We start from the raw sequence: 23,906 nt of genomic DNA, 5'->3' as shown, positions 1-23,906 counted from the left end.
GATTTCCTGAGCTTCTAATTTTTCTACTTCTGCCGAGACTTGCTCACGAATGACCAGTGGCAGCCATCTCAGGTTGCTAGCCACTGGTTGCACAGGCACGCAAACTCCAACCTTGTCAGTGAAACCTCTGACAGTTCCTAGCGGCTTTTCAAACAAGTGCTCGAACTCGGAACGTAATTCAGGAGGTAGCACAGAAGAGAAGTTTCTTGCGTCATTAGCAGACACCTGAGGGGCGACCCTTAAATCTGCATATCCAGAGACGCGATACCATATAAAGCAAGAATGGTTGTTCGTCCAGATCCAACGTACAGACAAGCAGAAGTGCATCGGCCACGAAATGAAACTGTAGCAATGAAACATGCTTTTATAGGAATAGCTGACTTAGAATAATCGAGGAACTGGACGGATGTTGATGTCAGAGAAAATACAGTAGCAAAATGACGTCGGTAATGTTCTGCTAGGATTGAAACCGATGATCCAGTGTCAGTCAGGAACGACACAGAAATTCCTTCAATTTCCAAGGCTGCATAGGTTCCCTTCATACGGCTCCGTATGTGACAAACATTTATGTGATAGTCCGTGTCAGCAGTATCTGTGTCGTCTTCCGTGACATGATGAATTTTTTTCAGACTTTCGGAGAGACTTGCAAACCTTTTGGAAATGGCCAGTATATTCACATCTATGACATTTATGTGTCTTAGCTTTGCAGTGAGGGCTATTCGCCAGATGCTCCAAAGAACCACAACCACAACATTTTTGCTTTTTCAAAGCTCGACGGCTTTCAGTTGGCGTCTTATCGCATGTGCACGTGCTACAGTGTTTGCTCTCGTATTTGAAGTGTTCGTGGCTTTAACGTGATGCACTGGTGCTTTATTTTTTTGCACCGTCATGTTGTGCAAGTTCTCTCGCTTCTCTAGAAGCTTGATCATGCCGTCTTGCAATAGTAAGGGCTCGAGACAGCGTAAGAGACTCTTCCAGTAGAATTACGTTCACGCAAGCATTCGCTGGTAGTTTTTTCTATGAGCTGGTCGCGCATGATGTCGTCCGCGAAGTCACCGAAATTACGCGCTCTTACGGGACCTCCTAGAGTGGTGACGTAATTGAGCACAGTCTGACCTGGGGCTCGTTCACGTCGACGGAAACGGTGACGCGGTGCGGTGACATTGGCAGAGCTCTCGTATTGACCCTCAAGCGCCGCAATTGCGCTCTCGAATTCTCCTGGAGCAGGAGTCCCTCCGGCAGCGCTCGAAGCCAAAAAGCGAGGGTTGTGCATCGACGTGAGAGTCTGGAAAATAGGTTGTTCTTCCAAGCCCAAGCAGTTGAGCAGAGTCGGCTTCCGACGCATGGCAGGTAGATTTTCTGTAAATGGCATGGCAGGGCAGTGTTTCTATAAAACATAAGTAGATACTCTCAAAAGCCTTTGTACACGCCGTAGCGCTCTTTTCAGCAAAGATATTGTTACGGTGAAGTGAAGGAAGAAGTTGAATTGGACTAGAGAAAGACGAGGTCTGGCAGTTGCCTGAACGCCATATCCATCATTTCTAAATATACGTTATTTTACACTCGTGGGCCTGCTTTCTTCCCGCAACATTTTGGTGGAAGGTGCGGGGTACAACCACGGAACTTCGCAGCGGACGTCATCCACCTGCCGCTACAATGGCAAATCAACCGACACAAGCGACAACGCCTCGGCAGCCTGTGCCAGCGGTCATCCTCACTCATCCGCGGGACCCAGGGACATTTTGTGGCACGGACAACGCCGACGTCGAGGACTGGCTTACGATGTACGAGCGAGTGTGCGACAACAACAGGTGGGATCCAATAATGATGCTAGCAAACGTCATATTTTATCTAAGAGGAACTGCGAAGCAATGGTACGACACACACGAAGCTGACCTAACGAGCTGGGATGTCTGCAAAGAAAAAATGCGAGACCTGTTTGGCAGACCTGTCGGTCGTCAGCTGGCAGCAAAAAAAGAACTTGCGTGCCGCGCTCAGACTTCCACAGAATCCTATGTCGTGTACATACAGGATGTGCTGGCCTTCTGTCGCAAGGCTGATGACAACATGACTGAGGCAGACAAGATTGGCCATATATTGAAAGGTATTGGAGACGATGCCTTCAATCTCTTGATGTGTAAGGATTGTGCCACTGTGGATGCAATTATTAAGGAGTGCCGGCGCTTCGAACAAGCGAAGGGCCACCGCGTCACTCAAACTTTCGACCGATTGCCCAATACCGCCGCGACATCTTCTTGCGAAGACCCGCCGCGGTTCGTTCAGCCCACAGGACCGGAAGAAATAACGCGCATCGTTCGCCGTGAGCTTGAGGCCATGGCCCCGGCTCCAGTTCGTTCAGACTGTCGGGAAAGCGTACCCCCTATCTCCCTTATACAAGCGGTCGTTCGGGAGGAAATAGCAAGTTTGGGCATTCCATCTCTCTGCTCGGTCCGCCATACAAACACCTACCAAATTTCTCCGACCGCTCGCTCCCAGACGCAAAGCTTTCCTCCACTCCGTCGCAACCCAGCTGAATGGCGCACAGCAGATGATAAACCCATCTGTTTTAATTGTTCCGGTATTGGACACATCTCCCGTCATTGCCGCAACCACTGGTCGTCGCCTCCTCGGTGGTCGTCTCCGAGTCACTACCGCCAAGTACCAGACAATCGTACTTTCTCGCCCTATACCCCGACTAGGAACATCAACGCCGAACGTGCTCCACCAAGATCCAGCCGCTCCCCGTCGCCGCAAGGTCGTAGGTCCCGTTCGCCTCTCGTTCACCGCTCTTCGTCCCCTTCTGCAACCGGTCGCTTCGCTTCGGGAAACTAGGCGGTGCAGCTCACGGAGGTGAAGCTGGAACTCCGACCCGGCCCACAAATCCTCTGTTGACCCTGCCTACATGTGGAAACCTACTGGACATTGAAGTTGATGGCGTTCCTGTTAGATCTCTCGTCGATACAGGAGCGCAGCTTTCAGTTATGAGCGCTGCTCTCCGCCGAAGCCTCAGAAAGGTTCTGACCCCCGCCGTACCGTGCACTGTGCGAGTCGCCGACGGGAGTACTTCACCTGTCCTTGGAATGCGCACAGCACGTGTGACCATTGGGGGCCATTATACCGTTGTTCTATTTATCGTCCTTGAACACTGTCCACACGACCTAATTCTCGGCCTCGACTTCCTTTCGAAACACTCTGCCCAAATTGACTGCTCCGCAGGTGTTGTACAGTTGGATCTGCCGCTTCCTGCCGACGCAACCACTTGTGCTCCACACCGCTTATGTTCTGCTGAATTTGCAAGGCTGTCTCCACAGGCGGCTACAAATGTCCTCCTGACGCCCTGTCCTCCCGTACCTGATGGCGAGTACGTCGTGTCGCCGCTTACTGACGTGGTTTTGTCGCGTAATATTGCCCTACCGAGCACCTTTATTCGGATCCGCGAAAACTGCGCTCGCGTGCCCATCCTCAATTTTGGGTTTTCGTCACATGTGTTGCCACACGGTATCGCCATAGCGCATATCGCTCCTTTGGAAGAATTTCAGATTTCTTTTTTGACTTCTGAGTCCTTCCTCAGTACGAACGGACCTTTGTCATCCACTCCTTCGTACTCGACGCCTGCGGACGATGTTTCTAAGATGATCGCCCCCGACCTTCCTTCCGAGCAAACAACAGCTCTTCGTCGCCTCCTGTCATGTTATCGGGACATCTTTGATTTGGACGACCGTCCGCTTGGCCAGACATCTGCTGTCACGCATCGCATCAACACCGGTGACGCCAGCCCCATTCATAGGCGGCCATATCGTGTCTCGGCAACAGAAAGGGCCATCATACAGAAAGAGGTAGACAGGATGATGGACAAGGACATCATTGAACCTTCCAGTAGCCCGTGGGCATCACCGGTTGTCTTAGTAAAGAAAAAAGACAACTCGTGGCGCTTCTGTGTTGACTACCGTCACCTCAACCGGATAACAAAGAAGGATGTTTATCCCCTGCCTCGCATTGATGACGCTCTTGACTGCCTTCACGGATCCCAGTACTTTTCCTCAATTGACATCCGCTCCGGCTATTGGCAGATTAGCGTCGATGAGATGGACCATGAGAAAACCGCCTTCGTCACACCGGACGGTCTGTACTAAATTAAAGTCATGCCCTTTGGATTATGCAATGCGCCAGCTACATTCGAGCGCATGATGGACTCTCTCTTGCGCGGCTTGAAGTGGTCTACATGCCTGTGTTACCTCGACGATGTGATTGTGTTTTCGCCGAACTTTGAGAGCCACCTGTGGCGCCTCACAACCATACTCTCCGTGTTTCGCAGGGCTGGCCTTCAGCTAAACTCCTCCAAGTGCCATTTCGGTCGCCGTGAAATTAACATGCTTGGTCATCTCGTAAATGCAGCTGGAATCCGACCTGATCCACAGAAAGTTCACGCCGTGCGAAATTTTCCTGCACCTTGTTCAACGAACGATGTCTGTAGTTTTCTGGGCTTATGCTCTTATTTCCGGCGATTTGTGAACTCGCCAACTTCTTACTAAAAGACGTCATACTGCACCACGGCGCCCCTTGCCAGTTGCTGACGGATCGCGGCCGCTACTTTCCATCGAAGGTCGTCGATGATCTGCTCCGCTCCTGTTCTACAGAACATCAGATTGCTACCGCGTACCACCCTCAAATGAACGGCCTCAGCGAGCGACTCAACCGCACACTGACTGAAATGCTCGCCATGTACGTTTCCAACGATCACCGCGACTGGGACGTCGCTTTACCATACGTCACTTTCGCATACAACACGTCCCGTCACGACACTGCCGAATTTTCACCATTTTTCCTTTTGTATGGCCGCGACCCCACCTTGCCTTTTGACACGTTGCTACCTACCGCAGTACAATCACCCAGCACTAGTTACGCTCGCGATGCTATTGACTTAGCCGCCCAGGCCCGAGATGTCGCCCGTCATCGCCTCAAAGTCTCGCAAGCTTCTCAAAAGCGATGCTACGACCTTCGGCGCCGAGACCACCATTTTTCACCTGGTTCCCTTGTCCTTCTCTGGACGCCTTCACGTCGCGTCGTCTTATCGGAAAAACTGCTGTCCCGTTTTTCTGGTCCGTACCAGATCTTACGCCAACTGTCCGACGTGACATACGAGATCGCCCCAGTCGGTCAGCCTTCAGTGCCTCCCAACGTAACCAGCGATGTTGTTCACGTCACCAGGCTCAAGCCCTATGTCCCCCCATTAAGTGAGGCTGTATAACTTGTACCGGGACGGAGCTACTCCGCCGGGAGGGTGACTCCGCTGGGAGGGTGATGTTACGGTGAAGTGAAGGAAGAAGTTGAATTGGACTAGAGAAAGACGAGGTCTGGCAGTTGCCTGAACGCCATATCCATCATTTGTAAATATACGTTATTTTACACTCATGGGCCTGCTTTCTTCCCGCAACAATATGTTCAAATATCTGTGTATAGCGAGGCAGAATGACATGTATATTACACTTACGGCACGGGCGTAAACACGTAGTGTAGAGTTAACAGAAGCAGAATATATCGGATATACAGAATATATCGGATATTTCAAATATTGCTCTAAGCCGGAAGCCGGCATAAATGTTGTTTCTGTGTGAAAGCCATATGGGGAACACGGAAGGTGGAACGTTTTGAAAGCATGACCACCTCAAGCCGCTAGCAGAAGATATACAAAATCGCTATTTTATTTCCATGCGCGTTGTCGTTTTCCCTTCGATGATCCTTGAGAAAGCTGTGAGAATACAGGGAAGGCAGGCAGTTAAGGCCTTCGAACGTGCGAGATGGAAAAATTGCGGCAGAACCCATCTTACGATGACGGCCGACAGTAATGCGTTACCATTTAAACAATTGAGCAGCACAACGTATTGCCACCGTTTAAACGAGTTATGTATGAAGCCTCTACTACAGTGCGACTACTCTTTCGCGCTGCCCTAAGAACACTCGGTGCCACTGAGCACCGCCGTAACGAAGCCCGAGTGCGCGCCCTCTATAAGCATCACGTACCGGTGCGTGAAAATGCTCAGTAATACGTCATGCGGCAAATGTGGTCCTCGCTCTCGCTTATTTCTGGATACGCTACGCCATCCAGCGGCAGTGTCGAGAAGCCCACGCGTGGCCTCCAAACCAACAAGCGTTCCATGCCAGTGTCTGCGCACTCCGAGAATTGTGCCCTCGCTTGTCCACACTCAGTGTCACAAACTCACTGACAAAAGTTGGCGAGGTGTTCATTGAAGAGCGGAACATATCCACTTCATTCATGGCACAGCATTCGTGGCAATGGCGGCCGCATTACGATGGAGGCTGTATAAAAAAAAATTGTAACTATGTAGTAGCGCCGCTCAGGCGCACCGCCAGTGTATGCGGACGGAGCCAGTTCTGCCTGCTCGTAGGGTGAAAACTGCGTACGGAGTTCGGCCTCTTCCTTCTTGCATATCCTGTCAAGAGGCACCTTCGTAATTGGTGGAGGTGCTAGGCACAACTTCATCAGTGCTCGAACTTTCGTGCCAAACTGGTTTACAATCGCGGCCCATGCCGGATCGTCCATACAAGCCTTTTCGAAGTATGCCTGACGATCCAGCCCCGTCAGTTACAGCCACGACGTCTGTCATTCGTCTCGGCGCACTTCTTAAGTGGGATTCTGTAATTTTCGCGGGTACTGGAGATCACGACGTCGAGGACTGGCTCGCCACGTTCGAAAGAGTCAGCGCCAACAAGCACTCTGTTGACAGAGCAAAGCTCACTAACGTAATTTTTTGTTTGAGCAACTTTACGCAATCACGGCACTGAAACCACACATCCTGCCTCCGGACATGGTCGGTGTTCAAGAACGACCTCAAAAAATCATTGGCAGCCCTGCTGTCTATAAACTTCAGACCGAACAGCGCCTACGCGGACGCGCCCAGCTGCCAGGCGGCAATTGAACCAACTACGTCGAAGTCGTCGTTAATCTGTGCACCGGAATCGACCCAAGAATGCCCAAAGCCGACGAGATCAGGAATATCCTCGAGGAAATGAAGGACGACGCCTTTAAGATGTTGTTCGCCCGAAACCGGACCACAGTGTCTGTCGTCGCTCCGCTGTGCCAGAGTTACGACGATCCCTTTGACATCGCGTGTGACTCAGCTCTGACGCTAGGTGTCCACCCCCCTAACGCACAAGATGCCCTAATGCCCTAATATCCAAGTTGCCTAATGCCACCGAGTAATCCTTCGAGTTATCAACACATCGCGGGCAAAAGAGCGCATTGAGACACTTGGCGCTTGTTCATTTGGCCTCACCGAGGTGCAGTTAGACCGCAAGCGAGAGCTTGCGCGTACAAGGAACGCAGGTAAAGTAACATTTAGTCAATGAGACTGCTTTCGCGTTCGCGCACTTACGCAGTCTTAAGTGTCTCTGCCTATTTTTTTTCCACGAGTACCATTTTCCGCCGCTTGTTTTATTCTGCTATGCAGACAGGCGATACTTCAGTTAGCGCCAGCGGAGCTGATATTCCCTCCCCCCTCTCCCGCCCCGTAATCCAGGCCCCTTCCACGAAAAAAGAAATCTAGGGTGGCCCGCCTACCGGCTGACACGCGGTCGTATGCCTCACATTTCTCGACCGATGTTTAATAGCATACCTTTTCAATTCTACACCCTTGCTGCTAATGCACTTTTAGTCGTTGCCTCACCCACCTGTGCTACCCTATCTGCCCTCTATAAGAACCCTACCTATTTAAGACGTCTAATCTTGTATGTGACCCTCGCTTACTCATTTCCTGCAAGTTCGTTTCATGTAAAATTTCGTTCACGGGTATATTAAGTTTGCTCAAACGCTCCTGCACGGAGTGATTAAGAATTAAGTAAAAACGCTCTCAGTACTTCTGACAGACCAATGGTTCCTACACGTCACTCATAAGCTGTCTCTTACTTCCACGAAATATAGACTTGATGCCGCCTTCGGCACTATGAACGTAACAGGAAAGATTTCTACGTGCTTCGTAAACGCCTGAAGAGTGTGACTAAATGAAGACTTCAGCCATTATATGCAATGATCGTACTTGGCGCACAGTTTCTAAAGCTTTTTCACGTGTTGTGCGTCTCATCTAACCTTTTTCTAGCAAATGTGGTCTCGGTGTCGCTTACGCAAAAGTTCATGGAACGACTCGCGGTGCCCGGAAAACGTATTTTCCAGATGACGTGGGGAACAAACAATGGTCTGTCGAAGCATGAAGTCAACGAAATGTGTATAAAAAATCAAATCAAACTCGTGCGTCATCCCATGCATTATATATGCCATGTTCGTCATAACCAAGATACTTCGAAATAACCCAGTGTAAAGGCTGTTTACCACTGTCGAATGCTCGCATAGGTCATTTACTTTCAAGGAAATGAACTTTTCCCAAGGACGTCACTCTTGAAACAACACTCTCTTTCCTTCATTTCTTACTCTCTCCATCATTTAGTTCTCCCGGCGCACTAGAAAACACGCGTGTGTCATTTTCGAGCGCTTACAATTACACTAATTAACTGCAGCGTGTCTATTTGCACAATATCTATATTGAGATGCTCACCAAGCTATCTTATATGTTCCGAGGCCGGTTAGGGTTCGTGGTACGGATGCGAAATTTCCTGAAATTTTGAAGCCGTGTAAAATACAATAAAAAGAATATTTCTTTCCGGAAATTTGGGAAACACTAGAAAAATACTTTAAGATTTCATAAAATGCGCAAAAAAAGATATTTGTAGAAGTTCCTGCAAACATTCTATAACAAAGAGCGCACTTTTTATTCGCCCATAGATTCTCGGTAGCTTTCAGAATTCTCGTCTGCCGATCTAAAAATTGTGTACTCTTATGCTCTTAGGTCTCCCGGGGAGGCAGTTTGGTGCACTCTCTTCAGGCTTGCGGAACATTCGATTTTATTTTTCAGAGTGTAGTCATGATGCGTTCGCCACGTGGACAATTACATAACACGCAATGGTAAAACTAGATGAAACATATGGGCGCCTTTACGCGTAAGGAAAGCTGTGTAAGGAGCAGTCATCAGCTATATATTCTTGCGACACGTTCAACTCTACGTAACAATGGTAAGCTACTCGTTTCAAATGGGTTTTATTCAATCAGGTGCAAAAACAAAAATAATGTTGGTAAATAGCTGAAGAAGTGAAAACAGACAGTGCTTTATCTTAATATTTGTCGAAGCCACTGTGCCGTTACGGAAGTGTGACATGACAAATTGCAAATATTCCTGTCATTTAAGAACTTAGGGCTCAATATGAAAATTTGTAATTTGCTAGCTTTAACCGTCGGTACACTCAGATTGCAATATATTGCTTTATAGAAAACACTTCACTACAGGAGTCCTGCAAACGCTATTAAAATCGATGACGCCTTGACAAGCCTGCGCGGAGAGCATATCTACCCAGATTTTGTTTTTGCGTCTTTAATACCTGACGCAGCTACCTGCAGACGGTAAAAGGTGAGTCCAAAAAGCTTGTCGAAATTTCAAAGAAGATATCGCTGAACCAGGCGACTCTTCGAGAATCTGGCGGTCATTAAGTTGTTCTGTATCGCCACTGCGCGCTGCGACGGTTTGCCCGAAAGGCCTCAAATTGTGTGTTCACCAGTGGCGTAGCCAGAAATTTCGTTCGGGGGGGGGGGGGGGTGCTCACGTTGTAGCTTGGGTGCTCCTATCTAAATACTGCAGAAAGGTTATTCGTTTTTGTCGGCAACCACTGCACCAAATTTGACTATGTTTGTTGCATTTAAGAAAAACTTCAATTCTAGTGACTGCTGGTTTAGAATTTTCTTATTTAGGTTGTCATTTTTTTTAATAATTCGCCAAAATTGCAAATTTTCAGAAAACGAGACAATCAAGTTTAAATCTCTGTAACTCAACAATGAATAACGATATCACAATTCTGTGAATTTCAACTAATAGCACATCTACAGCGGACAAAATTGATATGTTACACATGAATCTAAAACAAATAGTATTATGGAAATACGGCTTTTGCAGAACACTTGTATACATCGTAACCAATTCACGTAAGATACAAATTGACATACCAAATTTGTCCGCTTTGACTGGTATAATTGATGCCGTTGACAGAACCGCGATATCTGTTCTTGATGCAGAGCTATCAGATTGTAAACGTCGTGCTTCTATTCTTTTCGAACTTTCGAATTTTTCGAAATATTTTAAACGAAATTCAGGCCCTAAATCAAGATTCCTGTTCCAACAGACACTAGAATTTAACTTTCTCTCTCAAATGCAAAAAATTTCATTAAAAGTGATCTAGAGGTTATCTCAGCAAAGCGTTTCTGTGTTTTACATGTATTTGAATAGGCCGCGTCGGAGTTGGGCCCGAGCTAAACATTCCGTTTAAATAATTTGTCGAGGGATCAAATGCATGAATAATAATTGCATTGCCATTGCCAATGGTGCTGCAAACGAATTCTAGAACGCTACGCACTGTCAAAACAAGTAGACTATGCCATTTTTTATAAAAGAATATACTCGTATGTGCCAGAAATTGTGCCCAAAATAACTGATATCAATGCTTCCATTTTTCGTCTATTTAATAAATAAAGAAAATGTCACACGAACTTTAGAACTATTTTAGTTTGAAACCCGCAAAGTAGCGTATGCCGCTGATATGAAAAAATTTAAAGGCCATGAAATGAACAAGTGGAGGACAAAGCTGTTAATGAAACTTTGTCATTCAAGAATCGTCTTTACATTCATGTACGTATGCAACGGCCAGTGAAAAATCTTGATGACGTTGGCATCCATTACAGTGTATTACGCAGGAGCAGCTGTCACCGGCCGTGTATCGTGAGCAATTTCAGCGAAATTAAAGTCGCAACAGAGAGCACGTATAAAAAGCAGGAGTTCTACAGAATATACGAAGGCGAGTCAAATGAAAGTGAGCCAATGCGAATATATGACAAACGGGGCACTTTATTTAAAAGTAGCCGCCATGAGAATTTAGGCATTTGTCCCATTGACTAAGGACTCGCGTGATTCCGGTCTCATCAAATCCCTTGGGTTGCTGCTTTAAAAAGTCTGCAACTGACTCTTTCACGTCATCGTGCGACACGAATCTGGTGCCCTTGAGCTGTCTTTTTTTCGGTTGTCCCAAAATGTGGAAGTCGCAAGGCGACAGGTCTGAGCTGTATGGCGAATATTGCAGCGTTTCCCACTTGAATTTTGCCAGTTTTGTAATAAACACATCAGCGATGTGGGGACGGGCATTCTCGTGGAACAAGATTATCCTATTCGTCAATTTTCCACGTCGTTTGTTCTCAATTGCGACACGCAGTCGTTCCGGCGTTTCACATTTTCGGAAACAATTGATATTCTAAACATTTAGCAAATTCTATCCTTAATGGTCCCTGACGATCGAAAAAAAAAAGTCAACAACACCTTTCCGGCAGAAATGACGGCCTTTGCTTTCTTTGGGCGTGGTGAATTTGAATGTTTCCACTGTAAGCTTTGCCGTCGTGTTTCAGACTCGTAGTAGTGGCACCATGGTTCGTCCCCGATCACAATAGCAAACAAGAAATCGTCATCCTCATTGCGATACGGGATCAGCTGAGTCAAGGCAGTGCCGAACCTCTCCGTCTTCTGGCGGTGGTTCAAAATCTTGGGCATCCATTGCGCACACAAAAGCCGATAACAGAGGTGTTCATGAAGTATGGCGTGAACCGAACCATGACTGATGTTCGAACACTCTGACAGTTCATCGATGCTTATCCTCCGTTCTTGTCTCATCAGTTCATCAACCTTTGCAATTTTGTTAAGGGGGATTTCACGATGGAATTTAGCCCCGTTTTGGATCGTCTTTGCAATTTTCACGTCCTTCTTTGAACCGTTTGCTCCAACGCTTCACAGTGACCAATGAAATGCGATGTTCAACGTACACGGCAGCCATGCGGCGTCTAATTTCTTTTTGCAAAATACCTTCCGCAGTCAAAACTTCATGGAACCACACTGTTCAACTTTTGGAGTTTCCATTATGTCACGCAACTATGTTCAACCCAGTGTCTGAGAGCACTACAGAACCTTTATTCTCGCACCTGCGTGTCACTTTTGTAAATGAGACATCCTTCTCTTCTATGCATATGCCTCGCAGATAATGAACCGAACTATTATTGCGCGGGGTTGGTTGGCTCACTTTAATTCATTTGACTCGCCCTCGTAGATTAGAAATGCAAAGATGCAGCTCGATAAAGGGCAAAAAAGTGTCATTGGAAAAAAAGTTCACTGCACGTATACACGAAACCTCCCAACAAGATGTTTAAATATACGTATAAATCTCCAATAAATCTGCGTATTTAAGAAAAAGTCAAGGTATATAATGTGTCAAGGCAAATAAACATGTTGCGCAATCACAGAATCCTAGATACCGCCCCCATTCCATCCACTCCCGCCGATGTATCGCGCGCGACGGAAGACGGCTTGCTTGCTCTCCGCTTTTATCTTTTGCGCACACAAGACAGTCACCATCGTCGGCTCACCCATTCCAGCCCCCCCCCTCCCCCTACGCTTTCACTCGCACATACAGCATGCGGCGCTCGGTAATATTGTTATCACTCTTGGTCTTTATACGAAACATGAGGGCGACGATAACGGCAGGAAAGCGACTGGAGTATCCATATAATTGCTATCGCAATAATATAATAAGAGTATCCCGCAACTGAAGCGTCCCATGACCCATTACTTTCCGCAAAGGAAGAAGTAACAAAATCTAACTTTCACCATGCGACAATTCGCTAGGGCACAACAATGTATTTTTTTTTTCCTGTTGTGGGGCGGGGGCACCGAAATAAAAATACGCAAAGGAAGATATGTTGGCCACAATCGAATGCCTATATTGCGCACCTAATATGGCTACCGAAGAAATATAAAAAAAACGTGAGATACTTGATGCACCAAGAACCATACGCATACTGCTCGGCATCCTAGACCGGCGAGACAAGACTTTCTGGAGAGGTTGCGCTCATGCGAGCGCGGTGAAATCCGTTGAGTCCTCACAATGATGGCGGCGAGTGACCATTGTTTCTTTTTCTAGTCTGCTAGCCAGAAAGCGTTCCAAACTCTGCCAGGCAAAAATACACTCAGCCAGAGCAAACCGAACGCGCACCGAAGTGCGCCGCTCGGTGGTCGAGGCAACACGAGAAAGCCGTATGCAGTCTGGCTAGCTCTGGCAGCCCGCGGGTAGGGCAGCGAGAACAAAAAAAAAAAAAAATGAAGACGCTCAATGTGTCCTCGAAAATAAAAGTCAAAGTAGAAAAAATAAATAAGAACGTAGTTACCTTGGCTGGCTATAGTGTCTTGACATGGATGCTTTGGCATAGGTGAAAAAAAAATTTGTGAAATTTTTTTATGTGACATGACGGCACAAATGAACGACCACAACGTTTCGTCTTATCGAACCTCGCTGCGTGCTTTGTCAGCTTGTCTAATAGTGTGCTGATTTGGCTTGTCTCGTATTTTCCGATGTAAGACATTAGAATAGTCAATACACCTTTGGCGTCAAATGCCAATAACAACATTGAACCCACAAAGTTCCGAAATTGAAAATCAAAACCACAACTTTGGAAATGACAACGCACCTTTCACATCAAAAGTTTATGAGATTTATACCCATAAAGTTTTGGAATTGATATCCACGCGCTCTGTAGATTCCGCGACGAGCGCGTTTGTTATCAAAACGCCCTTGAAACTTTGTGCTCGTATGGGGCTAATTGGCGTTATGCGACTCCCGGTACATGGGCGTTGCCGCGAAATCCAGCCCGAGTTCGCAATGCTTACGGTGAAGTGTCTTTAGAGCATGAAAAAGACGTTCTAGACAAAATGCAGAATGATTTCCGGCGCCGGGGGTTGCTTTGGTCGGCGGTGCATGGACAGCACGAAAACATTTCGGGGGGGGCTGAAGCCCCATAAGCCCCCCCCCCCCCCCCCCCCCCCTGGCTACGCCCCTGGTGTTCACCAATGGTCTGTGCATCGGTACGTTCGCTTGCCCGGTTTTATGACGCAGAGGAAAAGCAAGAATGACCTTTGTGTCGGACAGAGAGATCATGCGCTGGCAGCCGGTATCGACAGACGCCTTACATCAAAGCCAGCCTGTTTGGCAGGTACTATACACGAGTCTGAGTGGCGGAACCAGTTAAACTGAACTAAATTGACAGGTGTTCGTTAGCGCGAGTCTACAGATCCGTCGACCAACATGCTTAGGACGAAAGTCTCCTTCATAAAAAGGTTCGGTCATGGATAACTGCTGTGGGACGTGCCACGAATAAGTGCAGGAAACCCGTCACGGAGCGCCATTATACTCTGACTAAACAGAAACTTGGCTGAATGCTTGCCACGACCATTCATTGCAGTACTGTATACCCCACTTGGTACCGTGTGCGTGAAATTCACAAATCAGGGCATGCTAACCTTGCGACTGCACCACGACAATGATAAAATAATAAATTTGTGCGCGTTAACGAAACAAAATTGATACGGGTGTACTCATGCTTAAAAATAAACAACTATGCGTGCACAATGGTATATTCGTTAATTGGATCCACGCGCACATTGTCGACCCATTCTAAGGTTCTGGGGGGGGGGGGGGGGGGGGGAGGGTATATTTTTTGTACTTGTGGGACATGGGAGCATCCTTAACACTATACTTAGGCAACAATAGGTGAAAAAAAAAATGGTGAATTACACAACATAATACTGGTGTGTAATGCCCTGTTCAACAGTAGCCTTTTATTTTGTTTTAAAAATGAAAGAATAGTGTTGAACACGACATTACACAGCACTATTATAGTATGCTTTTACTGCATAGGAAATTTATTCGCATTGTAATAGTATATCTAATGCAACCATAGCGCGCCAACTAATCTAATAAACGCCTGTAGATTTGAAGGGATCGTAGAAGTGTTCAACTTAGGCTAGGAGGCCAGAAGAATGTATACAACCCAGGTAAAGTGGGACAACGGGAAAAGAGTGGCGGTTTATTGAAGCAGATGTGGCAATGTTTTGGATATATTTATTACCTTTCTAAACACAGATATACAAAACTTAAGATACGCACCTTCATCACTTCCACATTTCTATCAAACGCGGACTGTAACATGTTTACCAGCACGTACAGTCAATTTCGCCATAGCTATAAAAAAGTGCAGAAGCAATCTATACGTTTCCACTCTACGGTGGCTTACGTACATTGTTTACTTGCTTTCTTACGCACATTGAGGCATTTGGGTTTCCGCTCCGCCTCACTTCTTTTCCTTTTCGTTGCTGCTTTTGTCATCTATGTGTTTCCACAATAATATTTTTATAGATATTATTATTTTTTTCTCTTCCACAATTTTCTAAATGAAGTTTCGATCCAATATGAATCTGGTATTTAGGGCAAAAAAAGAAAAAAAGTGGTGGCTGAGGATTGATGAATATGTTTGGGCCATATATTTCTTCATAACCTTATGTGTAAACGACATATGGAAATAAAACGCTTTATTCGATTAAAACAACTTTTCAGAAACATCAGACTTCGTTAGAAAAAATTGGTTTTTGGCAGACTAGATGGTTCATAACGTATTCATAATGCACCCGATTACTCTTCGACTAGCACCGGGGTCCCATCTAATAAAGCAAATATTTCGGCCAGACTCAACCATAGGACCGTTACCACTGCCGCTGAGCTGACTGAGGACGCTGCGCCTTATGGAGCTGTTGCCTACATTATCGATCAGCCACACATTGATGGTGCTTTGGGGCAGCAGTTAGGTCAGGGCATTATTGTGTCAAAACTCGACTGTCTACCACGAAGGCATGCATATGCACCGCAAAATTGCGCTTCAGATGTTGGCAGCCCACGGTGACACTAAGGAGAATGTTCAGGCCGACCGCGGTACTGAGACAGCTCACAAAGTGCATTGCAGCTGGTCACTATACAATACTAAAAAAAAAACTGATGGTTAAATTTTCTTGTGGTCTGTCAAGTGGAACTCACAGTATGCGATTTGATGTGATGCCGAGCGATTATACAATGCCTTCCTAATGTTGGCCTCAAGTGTGACTTTCACATGCCCGTACAAGATAGGGAACTACGTGTTTACAGCGCATTCGGTTAAGCTAAGTATACAGAAAGTACTTCTTCTACAAATAGCACTTGACGCGTTCACTTCAATGCAATCAGAGCGATTCGTGAGTGATTGGGAAGTGTTCTCCCTCTCTCTCTCTTGGGTAAAAGGGCGTATGCAATAAGATCTGACCTTCCACCTTAGACATGTTATCTCACCCTCTGCGACCCGTACTAGCCACTCCGCCAGTACAAACTTTGTGTTGCACTTGGATAGAAAGGGATTGTACAAATGACATCCCGCAAAAATCGCCACCAAAATGCGATTCTGCCGCACTCAGGGGTAGCATAGTTCGAGCGCGCATGCAGGAGACGAATTTCGACGGCATGTTGTTGCGGTCAGCGCCAATCCGCCGGAATGACATCTCTGTTGCTTAACGTTATGACGTGTGATAGCTGTGGCATACAGACGTGCATACAGTCGTGATCCAGTGAGTTGAACGCCCGGCTCGGCTCCGGGACCTGCCTGGTTGGATCCCCATCCCTGGACATTCACCGAGCTTAACACGGAACCATCATCCCCCGGTCCGGCGGGTAGTCTTGCAGGGTTTTATTGTTTTGGAGAGGTTCGTAAGACTGCTGTGAATTCCGCGTAGGAACTAAGACGAACAAAACACCAAATGACTCAGAAAAATGTGTCTAGCTGTTCCGTTCCGCTACCTTCGCATCAGGTAAGTGTCGTGCCAAGCATCTGAAATTTCCGTAGTTGCTGAGCGCAGGGCTGGGAGCGATTTGTATCTGTTTTGTTTAGGTACTCGGCGGCAGCAAATCCCTGGATCGCACAGCAGTTGAGAATAATCTGCTATAACGTATACTGGACAAAGCTCTGGATGGGCAATGACCACTGAGAGACCATGAAAAATTTCTGTAGGGCCTTCTTTTCAGATGAGAAGCCACACAGTCTACTAAGTGCCAGGGCGTGATACATTTCTTCTCGTTATAAAGACACGTGTACCTTCGGTGGCATGCCTTTTCAAATCAAGGACCTCCTGCATACGTGGCGCATGTTTGAGAATTTTTCCACCACTGCGGTAGTAAAAAGTAGTGCCGCGAACCCCTTGCCCCCAACTTCTTAACAAATGGGTGTCATTGCAATCCTCTGGAACTACCGCAGTCATTGAGCACAACGCCGGGTACTCGTCGGCAACATTCATCTGCTTCCCGCGCCAGCGGCGCCCGTTTTACTATTTTTTAAATGTTGCCGTGACAGAAGGGCCGTCATGAAACCTTCGGAAATCTCTGTACGGCCCCATTAAGAGACGAAAACCCGTATAAGTAGGCAGCTCAAGGAACATCTCTACCCGTTCGAATAAATTACGGGGTGTCTTAAGATCTCCCTTAAGAGGAAGCTTTAGCACGGGTGTTCCTCTCTAAATACATGTAAAAGGAGTATTCGTCTTTCGCGGCAACCACTACACCAAATATGACGAGATTTGTTGCATTTAAAAGAAAAAAACTTGAAATCTAGTGATGGTCCTTTTCGAATTTTTTAATCAGTTTGTCAATATTTTATTAAAAATTGACGAAAATCGAAAATTGTCAGAGTACGAAACTACCAAGTTTACAACTCTGTAACGCAGCAACGAAAAATAATATCACAATTCTGTGAATTGCATCTAATAGTATATCTAAAGCGGACAAAATTGATATGGTGCACATGAACCTCAATATATGTAGTAATATTGAAATACAGCTTTTGCAGAACCCTTGTCAACAACTGAACAAATTGATGTAACATGTAACATGACGTATCCAATTTGTACGCTCTATATGACCTAATGTATGCCGTTTGCTGAACCACGTTATGTGTTCTTGACGCACATATATTAATTAGTAATCGTCCTGCTTCTATTATTTTCAAACTGTGGAATATTTGAAAATCTTTTTTACAATATCCAGGCCCTAAATCGAAATTGCGTTTCCAACAATCACTAGAATTTAACTTTTTCTTGCAAATGCAACACATTTCATTAAAATTGGTCCAGAGGTTATGTACAAAAAAACGCTTTTGCATTTTACATGTATTTGAATAGGCCGCCTCGGAGTTGGGTCCGAGTTAAAGCTTCCTCTTAAGAGGTGAACGGCGAAAGCCTACCCTTCCTCTTCTTATAATTCACATCTTTGTTTTTGCCTCTTCTCTTTCTCTTTTTTCTTTTAGTCAGTCAATACTTCTCTCTACTGATCATTTTTAGTCATTTGTAATCAATTCTAGTCACTACACGTTGTCGTTACACATATTGATCATTTCGTAGCCATTACTAATCATCACAAGTCAATTCAGTCATTATTAGTCATTACTGGTAATTACTAAGCATTTTAGCCGCGTCTAATCAATTGTAGTTGTTACAAGCCGTTGTTAGACATATTTGTCATTTTGTAGTGATTAGTGGTCATTTTAGTCTTTACTGCTCATTACTAAACATTTCTAGTTAGTCATTTCTAATCAATTGTCGTCATTGCAAGACGTAGTTAGATATATTGGTCATTATTAGTCATTACTAGTCATTATTATTCTCTACCACTCTCTATTATATCGTTATCATAGACTAACTGTCGATATGAATCCCTTTTCATTCTTTAATCTGTCTTTCATCCGTCTTCACATGGCGTGCTGACGCTTCGGCGGACACTCCGGCGGTTAGGTCTGCTGACACAAACTTCACCGTGAGCCTAGAACGGCTTTCGCCTTAAAAGCCAGTGTTTCCGGGGGCACCGGCGTTAAGACCCAGTACGTCCCGTATATATGAGACAGGAGTTTTACCATTGCCACACCGCTGAGGACATGCGCTGGTGCTTGTTGCAATTTCAGTTCTCCGATGCAGCCTGATATTTTTCATTCGGTGTTTACGAGCGAGCACTCAAGCAGCACGCGTCGTATGCGACTGATGAATGTCGTGTGCAATGTACGCTTACCCTCACTTTTCTGTTCTCTTCTGCGTTCTCGTTGACGACAATGTAATGTGTTCAGCGACTTTTGATGAGCTCCCCGTTTTCCAAGTTGCTTCAGCCGGAGTAATTTTTTCGAACTCGAGTAAAGCTTAAAGGGCGGTCTATTGCCTTCTCCCTGTATCATTGGCGCTAATTGAAGTACGAACAGCTGATCGCATGGCTGAAGCATAAGTGATGGTATCGCGCCCCCCTCCCCATGGAATACACCCCTTCTAGATTACTTTCCGATAACAGGCACGCCTTGAGAGGGACATGCGGAATGGCTAAATTGAAGAAACGAAAGCTAAACAAAGAAAATGCCAAGTATGAACCACTTTACAATTAACAGAGCGGTAGGCTTAACATATAGTTGCGAACCAACATTACATGTACGTACATAAGCTCAGATTTCATGTCGAAATTCATTTTTTATGCTGAACAGAGATGTGTCTACTTGGTAATCATACAACGGTTACATCAACCCGTCCGGTGTTACCTTTATTCAGAGTACATATAACATTTGTATACATGACCACATATATATTCATCGCGATTGCGACCACCACAAGAGCAGCAAGCAGCTAGCACTCCGTAGCAAGGCAGCGACGCCGAAACTGGGAAAGGTCCTTTATTAGTTGAATTAGGAAGGAACAGCGCCAACTAAGACGATCACAAGTGGGGAGAACGACATAGGACAAGCGCCAACTTCATCTATCTTTATTCACCGAAAAATCAGCAAATATAAGGAAAAACACAGACATGCGCACAATGACTGAATATGTTAATGAATGTGTTAGTGATACTTCCGTGACCCTCTACAAAAGCGAAATGTCCTATCTAGAACGGTTTGGCACATGATGCATAATGGTCATCTAAGAAGATCACAAGTGGGGAGAACGACACAGGACAAGCGCCAACTTCATCTATCTTTATTCACCGAAAAATCTGCAAATATAAGGAAAAACACACACATGCGCACAATGACTGAATGTGTTAATGAATGCGTTAGTGATACTTCCGTGACCCTCTACAAAAGCGAAATCTCCTATCTAGAACTGTTTGGCAGATGATGCATGATGGTCATTGTGCGCATGTCTGTGTTTTTCCATATATTTGCTGATTTTTCGGTGAATAAAGATAGATGAAGTTGGCGCTTGTCCTGTGTCGTTCTCCCCACTTGTGATCGTCTTAGTTGGCGCTGTTCCTTCCTAATTCAAGTGTGCAACATCTAGCCCAAATAAATGTTGCCCTGTCCTTTAATAGTTTTGGAGGTGTGGGAATAGTGATTCTTTATTCGATCTAAAACAATTTCATTTGTTATGAATCCAATAATCCCAGAAGTGACTCCAAGCGTGCATGAAATAATTTTCGAATGGTTTTTGACTAATGAACAGCCGTTAGCGAAATTAACATAAAACGATGTTCATATCCCAGTATTCTTAATGTTACCAAGCTTCTGTAAGTACATAGCATATATTACGTTATCAGGCTTTGCAATTTAAAAGCAGTAATGGAGCATTAGTGCCAAGCAAGTAGTTTATTTCGGATTCACAGGGCCCCTTATTCAGAGAGTGCAAATGATCGCGGTATGGCATCAAGTCAGTAAACGGTGACATATTCACTGGGTGAGGATCTTCACCTAATAAAGCTGTTTTAAACTTTAAGATGTTCCAGCGTAGTATTCGCATATCGGAAAGGCCGGTCAAAACATGGTGCTGGTGTATTCATTCTTGTGAGGGATCGCCCTGTGTTCGAGGAAATCTTTATTCATAACAATGAAACTGAATCCGTTTGGTGTCGCAGATTGTGGACTGTCCGTTCTAGTTTTGTTGTTTGTCCTTTTAACATCCTCATTTTTGAGCCTGGCGGTGTGCGTCAGCCGAAAATATATCCATGAAATTTTCTAAAGATTGTGTAGCTCTTGCGGGTGACTTCAATTTGGCGGTGGCTAAGTGGATTAACGGCACCTGTCTTTTAAAATTTAATGCAGCTACATATTGCGAATTGAGAAATTGACCTACATGGGTGGCCTCCTGCAGTACGTTTCAAAGCCTGCGCGAGGTAACAACATTCACGATTTGTTGTTCTGTACTACCTTTCATGTTATTAGCAAGTCGGGTGTTATTCCGGGTATTAGCAATAATAACGCTTTTCTGGCTATGCTAACTCAAGCTACACTGTAAAAAAAATTTTCCTTACTTTACAGAAAATTTGCTGGTAATTTGTGACAGAACACTCCTCCGTAAATTAAGAACGGTCATTTCCGTAGAACGGACAACTGTAAAAGAGAGACCGTAATACAAAATACGAGTGCTTCTGTATCTAGAAAACGGAAGACTCTGTATTCTGAATCTGTACTATATCCGTTAAAGTACGGTGCTTCTCGTATTCAGAAAACGGAACACTGTATGCTGAATTTATACTATAACCGTTAAAATACAGGTGCTTGCCGTATTCAGAAAACGAAAGACTCCTTATGCTAAATCTGTACTATATCCGTTAAAGTACAGGTGCTTCCCGTATTTCATCTTGCAGAGCATATCCATTGTTCGAAGAATGTGCCATCGGGGCCAAATTATCCAAGACGTCAAAGAGTCGACCGAATTTTATGGTGCACTATTTGCTGGGATCAGCCGTGGTACCATCTGCGTTCGGAATGTGGATACGTGACCCACTGTTTTCAGCGGTCTTGAACAGAAATGCAATTTGGTCAACGCTCGCACTTCCAGGGTACCTTTGTCCACGATAGTACATCGCCTTTAATGCTAATGTCATGAAGGCAGCTCATAGACAAAGCAGCAGGTCACCATTGAGAAAATTGTCTTGCCAACACACTGATATGGCTGCAGAGATAAAACACTTTGCACTTTGTGATATGAATGCACTGCATAGCATATATACACAAAGGTGCAACATTTCAGTCCTCAAGTTCTTAGATCACAGAAGCAACTTTATTTTCTTCAATCACTCGTCTTGCACTTCTTCCTGGTGAAAGTTGTTCTTGACCCAAAATGCTTGCAAGGATAAACTTGCTGCTGTTAGGAGAAACAAATAGTATTCGTGAATATCCATCCTAAAGAAAGCGGCAGAAAGTATAATCACAGAACACGACAAAGCAGTAACTTCTGTGTTAGAAAAACATGTAAGTAGACCAACATTGTTGGAACAAGGGATGTATCACGAAACATGGCTTTGCACTTCCATATTTTACAATGTTGAGCCAAATGGGAACCTGTGCCTGTTGGTATGGATCGCTTATGTTCGCAATGTTTCGTGATACTACGATTTTGAAAAAGAGCCGTGATACCACCGCCAGAGAGTTATCGGAAGCTTTCTTCATACAGTCATTGAGGTCACAGTGCATTAGTGTGCTTTCTTTAACCTTGTACAGTGCTCAATATGTTTTTTTTGGATTCTGTCGTATGAGTGTGCTCTTGTGATCAGATGTTGGTGGTTCCTGCACATGTTCTTCTAGATTCTGCTGTCTACAAAGGAGGGACGCAATAAAGTGATGTCAGTTGAGAGTAGCGCCTTGTTCTGGCGTCTTTCTTGTGTCCATTGTTTTGCGCTAAAAAAGCAATTATGTATTCCTTGTGTGTGTTTGAAGACAGCTCCACACGCAGTAGCGATTCCAGTATTGCTGCCCAGTGGTTTAGCTCGCCGCAGCTTGAAGTGCGACAAAATATAAGGAGAAACCTGCATTATAGTTTTGTTGCAAACAAGAATATAACGTGAAGTGCATTCTGAGGCCAGAGACCATAGAAAAAAATTTCATGATGCACCACTGTGCAGGGTTTTATAGCAAAGTCAAATACATTTAGTGTAAATATCACACTGTGATGGTACACAATGGTGGTAATCTGTAATAATATAAAAGGTGCCTTAATGTTACAACAAAAGTTGACATTACTTAATAATAGCCCTGTAAAATTTAGCATGCAGGGGCACCACTTGGTTAAACAATAGTGATGTAATGTCTATGTACGCAAGTATTACCCATGCATTTCTGCCATTGTCCAAATGGCATAAATGAATGGGTAATACTTGTATACATAGATATTACATCTCTATTGTTTAACGAAGTGGGTAAACTATGTCTGCCTCTTACAAGATTAGAATTAAACCAAAAATTATACATAGTCACCCTAACAGTAACACCTCATTTGAACTTCACAGTAAGTAGACGTCACCTATTCAAAGTTTATATCTTGAATGTGACGAACCCTCATTACAGCAGCGCAGAGCATTCCTCACATTTCCTTACGTACTCAGAATTCAGTCATCACCGCAACACATATGCTACAGCATCGTCACACAGTGCAACTCACGCTTACACTACACAAATAAACCAAACATGATTAGGCCACTTGTACTGCGGTATGAGCAATAGTGTCTGGATTATGAAATTCCCCACGAAGTCCTCCAGGTTGCCAAGAAACCAGAACGGTTGGCCCCGTGGTACGATTTCACGCAGTTGTGCGACTGGACATTAACACATTTAAGGAAAAGAGACACTCCTCACGACCACATTATACAAGAATTCCGTGCTCTTCAGGACTAATATCAAAATCACATGCAATTCTACACTGATGGGTCCAAAACAAAACAACACGTGGGTGTAGGGGCCGTAACAGAAAATTGGGAAAGAAGTATTCGTCTACCAAAACATGCCTCTGTTTTCACTGCTGAAATTTACGCTGTATGGGTTGTAGTGAAAAAGATTATCACTGGCAAGCACAAAAACACAGTCATTTGCACTGATTCCTTAAGTACACTGAAGGCTCTAAACCTAAAATCTGAGTGTGAACCCCTGTTAGGGGACATACTAAACATGGTCG

The sequence above is a fragment of the Dermacentor andersoni genome, chromosome 3 (assembly GCF_023375885.2).
Source record: "Dermacentor andersoni chromosome 3, qqDerAnde1_hic_scaffold, whole genome shotgun sequence".
Classification (NCBI taxonomy): domain Eukaryota; kingdom Metazoa; phylum Arthropoda; class Arachnida; order Ixodida; family Ixodidae; genus Dermacentor; species Dermacentor andersoni.
The sequence above is the reverse complement of the archived record's forward strand: the minus strand, read 5'-3'. Positions refer to the sequence as shown.